This window comes from Palaemon carinicauda, chromosome 15 (genome assembly GCF_036898095.1).
Source record: "Palaemon carinicauda isolate YSFRI2023 chromosome 15, ASM3689809v2, whole genome shotgun sequence".
NCBI classification, from domain to species: domain Eukaryota; kingdom Metazoa; phylum Arthropoda; class Malacostraca; order Decapoda; family Palaemonidae; genus Palaemon; species Palaemon carinicauda.
Window position 1 is genome coordinate 10,193,399 of NC_090739.1, and position 15,000 is coordinate 10,208,398.

Here is a 15,000-nt window from a genome sequence, read left to right on the forward strand (position 1 = left end):
ACCATGAGGCTCAATGCTACACAGTATTCTAGAAGTTTTATTCCAGCTGTGACCAAGTTGTGGAAGGATCTTCCTAATCGGGTAGTTGAATCAATAGAACTTCAAAAGTTTAAAGTTGCAGCAATTTTTTTTATGTTGAACAGGCTGACATAAGTCTTCTTATAGTTTATATATGAAATATCTGTTTTGATGTTACTGTTTTTAGAATGATTTATTGTTAATTTTTCCTCATCATTTATTTATTTCCTTATTTCCTTTCCTCAGTGGGCTATTTTTTCCTGTTGGAGCCCTTGGGCTTATAGCATTTATTGTTGCTGTTGATGATGATGATGATGGATAATTTTCCGAGCTTTTCACGATACTCTCTAATCTTTGACGTTAGATTTTACCTTTTTTTCTGCCTATGGATCCTTCTTGCAGTCTATTTCGATTACAGTGGCCCATTGGAAACTTCCCTGCCTGGTGACCGCCGGAGTTTGAGTCTCGCTCAAATTCAATAGTTTTTTGTAGTGTCTGCGACCTCTTGTCCCTTGTGAGCTAACGATGAGGTGTTTGGGGGAGCTTATAAGTCTACCTGCTGAGTTATCAGTAACCATTACCTGGTCCTCCCTGGTCCTAGCTCGGGTTGAGAGAGGGCTTGGACGCTTATCATGTGTATATATGGTCAGTCACTATGGCATTGTCCTACTAGCTAGGGCAATGCCTGTCGCTTGCCTCTGCCATTCATGAGGGGGCCTTTAAACTTTTTAAACTCTCTTTGCGTGTACTGTTTGCCCTATTGTTGGTTAGTATTGAACTTGAATAAATAAAGCAAATGGAGAGATCTTGCCAACGTTAGATTAAAATAGTAGAAGAATCTTGCTGACGCTGGCGAATAAAACAAATTGACGGATCTTGCTGATGGTAAATAAAACTTATAAACGAATCTTGGTATCAATAAATAAAAACAAATATATGTATCTTTCCTACGATAAATACAACAAATAGAAGGATATTGGCAACTCTGAGAATGCAATAAAGGTTTAAAGGCCGCTCATGAATGGCAGAGGCAAGGGACAGTGACACTGCCCTATCAAGCAGGACAATGCCTTAGAGACTGACCATATATACATATGATCAGCGCCCAAGCCACTTCTCCGCCCCAGCTAGGACCAAGGTTGGCCAGGCAATGGCTGTTGATGAATAAGCCGATAGGCTCTTCCAAACCCCCCATCCTTAGCTCATAAGGATGTTGAGGTTGCAGCGACCAAAGAAACTAATGAGTCTCAACGGGACTCGAACCCAAGTTTGACGTTCACCAGTCAGAGATGTTACCACATCAGCCACCACGACCCAAGAAAGACTAGAATTTTCATCATTTGTTTGTAACTTTTAGTACTGTTGATTTTTTTTTCTCATTGCAATTCATAATACTCAGATTATGACCACAGAAACAGCTAGTAATTATTTATCAAAACAAATCATTCTACATATATATTTATTTGTTTATTTTACCGGCATCTGAATAAGAAAATAAAGAATTGTAAAACAAGCGTAAATTCATTTGAATCCAAACCATTTATTAAATCAAGTGAATTCACTACGCTCGGATAAAAAAAAAAAAAAAAGGAAAATGAAAAATGCAATAAATTCAAATGTGGCGCAGTCATCTTTACAAAACGATTAAAAAAGATGCCCGGACCGACACTCCAGACTTCCCCCTCCGGAGGACACCCTCAGGACCCCCAGGGGAAACAACTTGCCCCCCCCTCCCCCCCTCTTCCCTACTACCTCTCATTAGGCTGGTAAGAGTGCAATCATTAAATGGGCGTACCTCTCCGTCGGAAAATATTCGCACATGTGTTAAATAAATACGACTTTTCGTACTGTTTTGCGCACCCGCATGACATGCTCATGGCAGAAGGGGCTGGGTTTGTGGGGGATGGGGTGGTAGCGTGGGAGAGAATATCTGCTTTCATTACTGTCGTTGCTGATGTTAATTCTCTTTGGGTGTTTCTTTGCTATTGTCGCTTCCGCGTTTATTTCTGTTGCTAATATATATATATATATATATATATATATATATATATATATATATATATATATATATATATATATATATATATATGTATGTATGTATATATGCTCAAATTTATTCACACACATACAGTATATATATATATATATATATATATATATATATATATATATATATATATATATATATATATATATATATATATATATATATATATATATATATATGTATGTATATATGCTCAAATTTATTCACACACATACAGTATATATATATATATATATATATATATATATATATATATATATATATATATATATATATGTATATATATATATACATATATATATACGTATATATATATATATATATATATATATATATATATATATATATATATATATATATGTGTGTGTGTGTGTGTGTGTGTGTGTGTGTGTGTAAATGGGCTATAATTTAACAGCAGTTTTAAATTTTTTATGGTGATTTTAATCATCCTCTTTGAAAATAATTGTAATATCTTTCACTATTGTCATTAGGAGAAAATGAAAAACACGACATAAATATTTTATGATTAATGGGTTTAAAAAGAGGAAAAACATTTTCCGGAAATTGTTACTCTCAACGCAAAATATATAAACAAGGAATTCTTTGTTAGTAAATTGTAATGAGATATAGATGATCCTTAATGAGTAAATCATATAGATAGACGAAATTAAACTCCAAATAAATATATTTTTGAGGACAAAAATGAAAAAGTTGTTGCCATATAACTGGAGATTCTGGAAGTGATTGATATACAAAACAGTATTTCATTTACAGCATTATCTGATTGTTTTGTATCCAATAATTTATGATGAATAAATGAAATGAAAACATGAGAAGGAATAATCCTTTAAATTGGTAGATGGAGATGGTTTGGACATGAACGTCGCATTCCCCAAGAAAGATTAGTTTAACTAAACTTTTAACTGGGCTCCACAAGGCAATAGACGAATTAAAAACCCAGGCCTACATGCCTGAGGGACTATGAAACGTGAAGTGGGGTATGATGAAAGGAGAAGTATTGATTTAAAAGCTGAAGATAGAAACGATTGGCGAAATCTAACTGAGGTCCTTTGCGTCAATAGGTGTAGGAGATGATGATGATGATGAATAGTAAATTTAGATCTGGATATAAAAACTATGATAACTGTTGATTTGTCAATGTGCTTATAAGCAAATATACTTCGTAACTCTATATTCAGATTTTTGTTTTAATCCTCAGAGAAATCTCCCTTCCAGATTTTGAATTCATAAACCTGTTTGTGCATCTCCTAACTATTCATGATGTTACGGACGATGTTGCGTAACTTAATCTATGGCACTAGATATACGCTCTTCTCATTACGGCGTAAGCATACTCCGTAAATTGCTTTGCATATCATTATGGAAATGAAGGGGTTAAGGAAACTAAGTAGTTTTCAAATTTATTCTTATGTCTTATTCTAGACTCTTGCTCTTTATGCTAATGAGTTTGGAAAATTTAAAGATGGAAAGAAGTAGTCTTATTGGGGGAACAATTTCAGAGAAAATATTTCTAAATACTCTCAGATTTAAAGTATTTTGGGGGGTAGGGAATGATAATAAAAATGAACAAAACAAATAGAAAAAATATATTTTAAGTAAAAGAAAATATTACTTTTTGACATACTAAAAGTGACCCAACTAGCTTTTAGATAAAAAAAATGTTTAATTGTTAGAACTATTTCACCAAAATCTCTAAATGCTCTCAAATTTAAATAATAATTTTTTTTGGGGGGGATATTAATTGAAATAAACAAAACAAATAGAAAAAATACGTTTAAGGGATAAAACATTTTACTGACATCGTAAAAGAGACCCAACTAGCTTTTAGATAAAAAAAAATGTCTTATTGGTAGAAAAATTTCACAAAAATCCCTTTAAATCTCTCAAATTTAAAGTATCAATTTTATTTTTTAGGTGCATATTGATTAGAATAAGCAAAACAAATAAAGAAATACGTTAGACTAACTTACTGAAAGAAACCCAACTAGGTTTTAGATAAAAAAAAAAAAAAAGTCTTATTGGTGGAGCAATTTCACAAAAATCTCTTTAAATCTCTCAAATTTGAAGCATCAATTTTATTTTTTTCGATGGATATTGATTAAAATAAACGAAACATATAAGAAAAAATACTTTAGAGTAACATACTGAAAGAGACCCAACTAGCTTTTAGATGAAAAAAATTCCTATTGGTAGAACAATTTCACGAAAATCTCTCTATATACTCTTAAATTTAAAGAATAAATTTTATTTTTTTCGATGTATATTGATTAAAAAAATACGTTGGACAAACATACTGAAAGAGACCCAACTAGCTTTTGGATAAAAAAAAAATAATTGTCTTATTGGTCGAATAATTTCACCAAAATATCTTTAAATGCTCTCAAATTTAAAGAATCAATTTTATTTTTTTTAGGTGGATATTGATTACAATAAACAAAAGAAAAATACGTTAGACTAACATACTGAAAGAGACCAAACTAGCATTTAGATAAAAAAAAATTCTTATTTGTAGAACAATTTCAAGAAAATCTCTCTATATACTCTTAAATTTAAAGCATCAATTTTATTTTTTTCGATGTATATTGATTAGAAAAATACGTTAGACTAACATACTGAAAGAGACCCAACTAGCTTTTAGATAAAAAAAAATAATTGTCTTATTGGTCGAATAATTTCACCAAAATATCTTTAAATCTCTCAAATTTAAAGAATCAATTTTATTTTTTTAGGTGCATATTGATTAGAATAAGCAAGACTAGTAAAGAAATACGTCAGACTAACATACTGAAAGAGACCCAACTAGGTTTTAGATAGAAAAATAATTGTCTTATTGGTAGAATAATTACACCAAAATCTGTAAATACTCTCCTTTCGCACAGCGGAAAATCAACCTTCATTGCTATTTGCAAACCGCATTTACTCCGGCGAAAACACAGTTTCAATTACCACTAAAATAATAAAAAAAAGAGAGCTCTGTTAACACATTAAAGCAAATGCTAATGGAAATACTGAAAACATCTCACTTAGGTTTATGGGGAACGATATTGCTCAGCTTTTAGTTTGGTCCATTGTCATCGCACGCACAAACACACTTTTTGGTACATTGTTTAAAGATGCATTTGTGTTCGGACCTACTACTACAGTATTACGTGGTTCACAAAGCTTTTCAGATTCGTTGGTTTAAAGGTTTAAATGCCCCTCATGAATGGCAGAGGCAAGGGACAGTGACATTGCCCTAACAAGCAGGATAGTGTTCTAGGGACTGCTCATATAGGCAAGGGACAGTGACATTGCCCTAGCAAGGAGGATAGTGCTCTAGGGACTGCTCATAAAGGCAAGGGACAGTGACTTTGCCCTAGCAAAGAGGATAGTGCTTTAGGGACTGCTCATATAGGCAAGGGACAGTGACATTGCCCTAGCAAAGAGGATAGTGCTGTAGGGACTGCTCATATAGGCAAGGGACAGTGACATTGCCCTAGCAAACATGATAGTGCTCTAGAGACTGACCATATAGGCAAGGGACAGTGACATTGCCCTAGCAGACATGATAGTGCTCTAGAGACAGACCATATAGGCAAGGGACAGTGACATTGCCCTAGCAAACATGATAGTGCTCTAGAGACTGACCATATAGGCAAGGGACAGTGACATTTCCCCTAGCAAACATGATAGTGCTCTAGAGACTGACCATATAGGCAAGGGACAGTGACATTGCCCTAGCAAACATGATAGTGCTCTAGAGACTGACCATATAGGCAAGGGACAGTGACGTTGACATGGCAAACAGGATAATTCCCTAGAGACTGCCCATGTATACTCATGATCAGCGTCCAAGCCCCCTCTCCATCCAAGCTTGGACCAGGGAGGGCTAGGTAATGGCTGCTGATGGCTCAGCAGGTAGACGTATAGGCTCTCCCAAATCCCCCAACCTTAGCTCACAAGGCTGGTGAGGTTGCAGACTCTAAATTAACTAACGAGTAATGCAAATTAGTCTTGACGTGAATTATACACATTAAAGTTTTTTATGTCTTTATATAATGTTGTCAGGCGGGATATTACCATTTGGCAATTTTCATATTTGAAGGTAAAGATGAATATTCTTTGAAATGTCATCATCGTCACCATGTCCTCCTACGTCTATTGACGCAAATGGCCTCGGTTAGATTTCGCCAGTCGTCTCTATCTTGAGCTTTTCATTCAATACTTATATATATATATATATATATATATATATATATATATATATATATATATATATATATATATATATATATGTATGTATATATATATATATATATATATATATATATATATATATATATATATATATATATATATATATATATATATAATTCTTTATTTCCAATTTATACATTGGGTATTAATATCCAATTTCTCCATTCATCATCCTCGGCTTGACCCTGCATAGTCCTCAGCCATGTAGGCCTGGGTCTTCCAACTCTTCTAGTTTCTTGTAGAGCCCAGTTAAAAGTTTGGAGAAGTAATCTCTTTTGAGGAGTGCGGAGAGCATGTCCAAACCATCTCCATCTATCCCTCACCTTGATCTCATCCGCGTAAGGTATACCACTTGTTTTATTAGGTGCCTTTTTAATAGCTTTATGGTATACTTTCATTATGCTGTGAAGTCATCCATAGTGTTTTTGAGATTCTATACATACAGGCAATATTGGGTTTTGTATTGTGGTTACGCGTTTGTGAAGTGCATGTAAAACGGCAGACCAACGTCTGAAACCGACATACTTAGCATAATGCATAAGTTATTTAGCCTGAGTGTGTTTTACAGGGCAACTCGGGTAATTGTCGTTGATAAACTTTTGGTTTTTGCATTGATTTGTTTTATTTATTAAACTATTCATTTATTTATTGGTCAGGTAATAGTAAACCCCATTCAGAAAATCCCAATTTTTATTTTCCTTGTATTTTGTCAGAATTATTAATTTAAAGTTCATAAGCGATATTTTGGATATCATAACTAAATCTATGCCATATTTACCGCATATTCATGGCATTTTTGCCGTTTTTCCAAATGCGTGTATTGCAGTATAATCAGCAAGTTCTTTGGAATTATATATTTGCCACACGGTTAGATGATTTAATTACTTTATTATATTGGGTTAGAGTTGTCTTGCTTGATGGTACACTCGGGCACACTATTCTATCTAATTTCTCTTTCTCTTGTTTTGTTTAAAGTTTTTATAATTTATATAGGAGATATTTATTTTAACGGTACTGTTCTTTAGATATATTATTTTTCCTTGTTTCCTTTCTTCGCTGGGCTATTTTCCCTGTTGGAGCCCCTGGCTTGTAGTATCCTGCTTTTCCAATTAGGGTTGTAGCTTAGAAATTAATACTGATATTAATAATAGACACGCCATAGTAATTCATAGGCTTTATTCCCTTATGTTGTTTTAAGAAACTCTTTTAGAATTTGTCTAATGATTTAACCAATTATGCAATACAGTAGATATGCTTTGGTATTTGGTCTTGAAAAGTTTAATATAAATAAGATAATTAAATGTGGAGACGACCATGTCTTTGAAATAGATAAGAAAAAATAGTTACAATATTCCCGAGCAAGAAACTGCTGTTTTCCTTGAAATTAAAAACAAATTAGTTTACTTCAAGCTTTGCACATAAGATATTATTATTCAGTATTTATTTATATAAGAGCTTCATTCATCTGCTTTTAACAGCTAGAAATGCATTAAGAAATTCACAAAGGAATTACACATGAGGGTTCATACATATTTACATTTTCACATATATTCATTTACTTAAAAATTTACGAATAACAATATAACTATGCTTTTTATGATAATTCCGTTTTAACTCTTTGGCGTTTTTTACAGTTTTTTTAATTATTAATATTAATCTTTAATATTTCAAATTTATTTTAGCACATTTTTTTTTAGATTTTATGAATTCATACTAAAACATAAAAGTCTCAAAAACTTGTCTATTGAAAACCTTTGGGTGTGGGTAATAGTAGTAGTTTTACTTTTTAAATTTTTTCTGTATTCTTAACAGTGTGAAAACCAAGAAAAGAAAAACAAATATTAATGATAGCAAATCTTCAAAGTTCCCATAGAATTAAAGTAAAGATCTACCAAAAATTTTGTTTATTTCTTATTATCAAACCATTCCTTTTATGAAAATATAATTCCCTTCACTAGCATTATATTTGGAAACTCATTTCTTTGCAATAATTAATGAATAAATTGATAAGTTTAGTTTTTGAGGGATATGCTACAGAAATATTGCAATTATTTACAAAAGGTTTCACTTTAATTTTCCATATATTTTATGGGAAAAATCATAATATCAGCTAATAGGTTAAACGTGTTTTTTACCTTTTTATTGTTCCCTTCATCATTTATGTGATTAAAATACATTCTATCTGATAATCATTTATGTGATTAAAATGCATTCTTTTTTTTATTAATCATTTATATGATTAAAATACATTCTCTAATAATCATTTATATGATTAAAATACATTTTATCTATGATTATCATTTATGAGATTAAAATACAGTATGTATGATAATCGTTTATATGATTAAAATACATTGTATCTATGATAATCATTTATGTGATTGAAATACATTCTATCTTTGATAATCATTTATAAGATTAGAATACATTCTCTGAAATTCATTTATATGATTAAAATGCATTCTGTCTATAATAATCATTCATAAGATTAGAATAGATTCTCTGATAATTCTCATTTATATGATTAAAATACATTCTCTGATAATCATTTATATGATTAAAATGCATTCTGTCTATAATAATCATTTATAAGATTAGAATAGATTCTCTGATAATTCTCATTTATATGATTAAAATACATTCTCTGATAATCATTTATATGATTAAAATACATTCTATCTCTGATAAATGACCCAACTGATACATTACAATGGAAACCCAATCGGCTCCTAAAGTCGATCTTATAACCCGTCCACGCTTAATAATGAGCCCATATTTCAACAGGTGATTTTGTTTTATAGACACAGCATAGCAGAGCGCAGAGATCATTATCCGCGTAATAATTAACGAGGTAGATAATTACCTGGGCTTTTATGTAGAGCATGATTATACCGACAACACAGGGTGCTCTATTCGAGAGCATTGTGTCTTCATATTTTACAACGAAACGTCATAGATAAATCTCAGAGATCTCCTCATTCTCTTTCATATATTTCTCCCGGGTTAATGATCCATCTTCATTTAATGTTTTTTTTTTTTTAAATATTGTTTTTTCTTTTTTACTATTAACGGTTGTTCTTTGTAGTTTAAAATAAAAAAAAAAATGTGTTTCAAAATAAATTTTAGATTTTTCATTTCTGGGATTTTCATTTGAAAAAATAGGGATGTTCTGAAATGAATAAAGTATTACCCCCCCCCCCTTTTTTTTTTCTTTTTTTTTAGTATATCTTGTATAATGAGGTTCATTTTTTGCGGTAAAAATAGTGAGTAATGGTTTAGGTCCTCGAATATTATAATTGCATCACACACCCAAATACACACACACACACACACACACATATATATATATATAAATAAATATATATATATATATATATATATATATATATATATAAATGTATATATATATATATATATATATATATATATATATATATATATATATATACATATATATATATATATATATATATATATATATATATTAATATATATATATATATATATATATATATATATATATATATATATATATATATCAAACATAGTTGAAATACATTCTATCTATGATAAATGACCCAACTGATACATTACAATAGAAACCGAATCAGCTCCTAAAGCCGATCTTATAACCCGTCCTCGCTTAATAATGAGCCCATATTTCAACAGGTGATTTTGTTTTATAGACACAGTATAGCAGAGCGCAGAGATCATTATCCTCGTAATAATTAACGAGGTAGATAATTACCTGGGCTTTTATGTAGAGCGTAATTATACCGACAACACAGGGTGCTCTATTCGAGAGCATTGTGTCTTCATATTTTACAACGAAACGTCATAGATAAATCTCAGAGATTTCCTCATTCTCATTCATATATTTCTCCCGGGTTAATGATCCATCTTCATTTAATGTTTATTTTTTTTTATTTTTTTTTTTTTACTATTAGCAGTTGTTGTTTGTAGTTTAAAAAAAAAAAATAAGTGTTTCAAAATAAATTTTAGATTTATCATTTCTGGGATTTTCATTTGAAAAAATAGGTATTTTCTGAAATTAATAAACTACTATTTTTCTTTTAGTATGTGTTTCATAATGAAATTCATTCTTTGCGGTAAAAATAGTGGGTAATGGGTTAGGTCCACAAATAGTCATTATAATTTCATCACACACCCGAATACACACACATACACACACACATACATATATATATATATATATATATATATATATATATATATATATATATATATATTTAAATATATATATATATATATATATATATATATATATATATATATATATATATAAACATACAGTTAAAATGTATTCTATCTCTGATAATCATTAATAAAATTAAAATACATTTTATCTATGATAATCATTTATATGATTTAAATTCATTCTATCTTTAATAATCATTTATAAGATTAGAATACATTCTATTTATGATATTCATTTATATGATTCAAATACATTCTTTGATAATCATTTCTATGATTACAATACATTCTATCTATGATATTCACTTATGTGAATAAATGCATTCTATCTTATAGTCATTTGTGTAATTTAAATACATTCCCTGATAATCACTTATATGATTGAAATACATTCAATCTATGATTATCATTTATGAGATTAAAATACATATTGTATGATAATCATTTATATGATTAAAATACATTGTATCTATGATAATCATTTATGTGATTGAAATACATTCTATCTATGATAATCATTTATAAGATTAGAATACATTCTCTGATAATCATTGATATGATTAAAATACATTCCCTGATAATCATTTATATAATTAAAATACATTCTATCTATGATAAATGACCCAACTGATACATTACAATGGAAACCCAATCGGCTCCTAAAGTCGATCTTATAACCCGTCCACGCTTAATAATGAGCCCATATTTCAACAGGTGATTTTGTTTTATAGACACAGTATAGCAGAGCGCAGAGATCATTATCCGGGTAATAATTAACGAGGTAGATAATTTCCCAGGCTTTTATGTAGAGCATAATTATACCGACAACACAGGGTGCTCTATTCGAGAGCATTGTGTCTTCATATTTTACAACGAAACGTCATAGATAAATCTCAGAGATCTCATTCTCATTCATATATTTCTCCCGTGTTAATGATCCTTCTCCATTTAATGTATGTTTTTTTTCACTGTTAGCGGTTGTTGCTTGTAGTTTAAAATAAGAAAAAAAAAAAAATCTTTCAAAATAAATTTTAGTGTTTTCATTTCCGTTTTTTTTCTTTTTTTTTTTTTTTCTCTGAAAATAGGGATGTTTTGAAATGAATAAACCACTCTTTTTTATCTCTCTCTTTTTTTATAGTATATCTTTCACAATGAGGTTAATTTTTTGCGGTAAAAATAGTGGGTAATGGTCTAGGTCCCCGAATATTATAATTTCATCACACACCCAAATACACACACTCACACACACGCACACACACACACATATATATATATATATATATATATATATATATATATATATATATATATATATATATATATATATATATATATATATATATATATATATATATATATATATATGGCATATGATGAGGTGAGAGTAAGAGAAACTGGTAATTTAGAGGAGGAATGGAAGTTAGTAAAAGAAAATTTTGTTGGGATTGCAAGTGATGTATGTGGCAAGAAGGTTGTTGGAGGCAGCATGAGGAAGGGCAGTGAATGGTGGAATGAAGGAGTGAAGGTGAAAGTGGAAGAGAAAAAGAGGGCTTTTGAAGAATGGCTGCAGAGTAATAGTATAGAGAAGTATGAAAAATATAGAGAGAAAAAGGTGGAAGTAAAGCGCAAGGTACGTGAGGCAAAGAGGGCAGCTGACCTGAGGTGGGGTCAGGGATTGGGTCAGTCATATGAAGCGAATAAGAAGTTTTGGAAAGAAGTGAAGAGAGTAAGGAAGGCTGGCGCAAGAATTGAAGAGACAGTGAAAGATGGAAATGGAAGGTTGTTAAAAGGAGAGGAGGCAAGGAAAAGGTGGGCGGAATATTTTGAAAGTTTGCTGAATGTTGAGGATAATAGGGAGGCAGATATAATTGCTGTTCCAGGTGTTGAGGTGCCAGTGATGGGAGATGAGAATGAGAGAGAGATAACAATAGAGGAAGTGAGGAGAGCACTAGATGAAACGAGAGTAGGAAAAGCATCTGGTATGGACGGTGTGAAAGCTGAGATGTTGAAGGAAGGGGGTGTGACTGTACTTGAATGGTTGGTGAGATTGTTTAATATGTGTTTTGTGTTGTCAATGGTACCAGTAGATTGGGTTTGTGCATGTATTGTACCACTATATAAGGGTAAGGGAGATGTGCATGAGTGTTGTAATTCAAGAGGTATTAGTTTGTTGAGTGTAGTTGGAAAAGTGTATGGTAGAGTACTGATTAATAGGATTAAGGATAAAACAGAGAATGCAATCTTGGAAGTACAGGGTGGTTTTAGAAGAGGTAGGGGTTGTATGAATCAGATTTTTACAGTTAGGCAGATATGCGAGAAATATTTAGCAAAAGGTAAGGAGGTGTATGTTGCGTTTATGGATCTGGAGAAAGCATATGATAGAGTTGATAGGGAAGCAATGTGGGATGTGATGAGGTTATATGGAGTTGGTGGAAGGTTGTTGCAAGCAGTGAAAAGTTTATACAAAGGTAGTAAAGCATGTGTTAGAATAGGAAATGAAGTGAGTGATTGGTTTCCGGTGAGAGTGGGGCTGAGACAGGGATGTGTGATGTCGCCGTGGTTGTTTAACTTGTATGTTGATGGAGTGGTGAGAGAGGTGAATGCTCGAGTGCTTGGACGAGGATTAAAACTGGTAGGCGAGAATGACCATGAATGGGAGGTAAATCAGTTGTTGTTTGCGGATGATACTGTACTGGTAGCAGACACAGAAGAGAAGCTTGACCGACTAGTGACAGAATTTGGAAGGGTGTGTGAGAGAAGGAAGTTGAGAGTTAATGTGGGTAAGAGTAAGGTTATGAGATGTACGAGAAGGGAAGGTGGTGCAAGGTTGAATGTCATGTTGAATGGAGAGTTACTTGAGGAGGTGGATCAGTTTAAGTACTTGGGGTCTATTGTTGCAGCAAATGGTGGAGTGGAAGCAGATGTACGCCAGAGAGTGAATGAAGGTTGCAAAGTGTTGGGGGCAGTTAAGGGAGTAGTAAAAAATAGAGGGTTGGGCATGAATGTAAAGAGAGTTCTATATGAGAAAGTGATTGTACCAACTGTGATGTATGGATCGGAGTCGTGGGGAATGAAAGTGATGGAGAGACAGAAATTGAATGTGTTTGAGATGAAGTGTCTGAGGAGTATGGCTGGTGTATCTCGAGTAGATAGGGTTAGGAACGAAGTGGTGAGGGAGAGAACGGGTGTAAGAAATGAGTTAGCGGCTAGAGTGGATATGAATGTGTTGAGGTGGTTTGGCCATGTTGAGAGAATGGAAAATGGTTGTCTGCTAAAGAAGGTGATGAATGCAAGAGTTGATGGGAGAAGTACAAGAGGAAGGCCAAGGTTTGGGTGGATGGATGGTGTGAAGAAAGCTCTGGGTGATAGGAGGATAGATGTGAGAGAGGCAAGAGAGCGTGCTAGAAATAGGAATGAATGGCGAGCGATTGTGACGCAGTTCCAGTAGGCCCTGCTGCTTCCTCCGGGGCCTTAGATGACCGCGGAGGTAGCAGCAGTAGGGTAGTCAGCATTATGAAGCTTCATCTGTGGTGGAAATGTGGGAGGTTGGGCTGTGGCACCCTAGCAGTACCAGCTGAACTCGGTTGAGTCCCTGATTAGGCTGAAGGAACATAGAGAGTAGAGGTCCCCTTTTTGTTTTGTTTCATTGTTGGTGTCGGCTACCCCCCAAAATTGGGGGAAGTGCCTTGGTATATAGATAGATAGACATATATATATATATATACACACACACACACACACACACACATATATATATATATATATATATATATATATATATATATATATATATATATATATGTATATATCAAACATAGTTGAAATACATTCTATCTATGATAAATGACCCAACTGATACATTACAATGAAAACGGAATCGACTCCTAAAGTCGATCTTATAACCCGTCCAGGCTTAATAATGAGCCCATATTTCAACAGGTGATTTTGTTTTATAGACACAGTATAGCAGAGCGCAGAGATCATTATCCGGGTAATAATTAACGAGGTAGATAATTTCCCAGGCTTTTATGTAGAGCATAATTATACCGACAACACAGGGTGCTCTATTCGAGAGCATTGTGTCTTCATATTTTACAACGAAACGTCATAGATAAATCTCAGAGATCTCCTCATTCTCATTCATATATTTCTCCCGGGTTAATGATCCATCTTCATTTAATGTATTTTTTTTAAAATAATTTTTTTTTTTACTGTTAGAGGTTGTTTTTTGTAGTTTAAAATGAAAAAAAAAAAACTTTTAAAATAAATCTTAGTGTTTTTTTGAAACAGGCATGTTTTGAAATGAATAAACCACTTCATTTTTTAAAATCTTTTTTTAATTTCTTTCATAATGAAATTCATTCTTTGCGGTAAAAATTGTGGGTAATGATTTAGGTCTCCAAGAAGTTATAATTTCATCACACACCTGAACACACACACATGCTGTGTGTATATATATA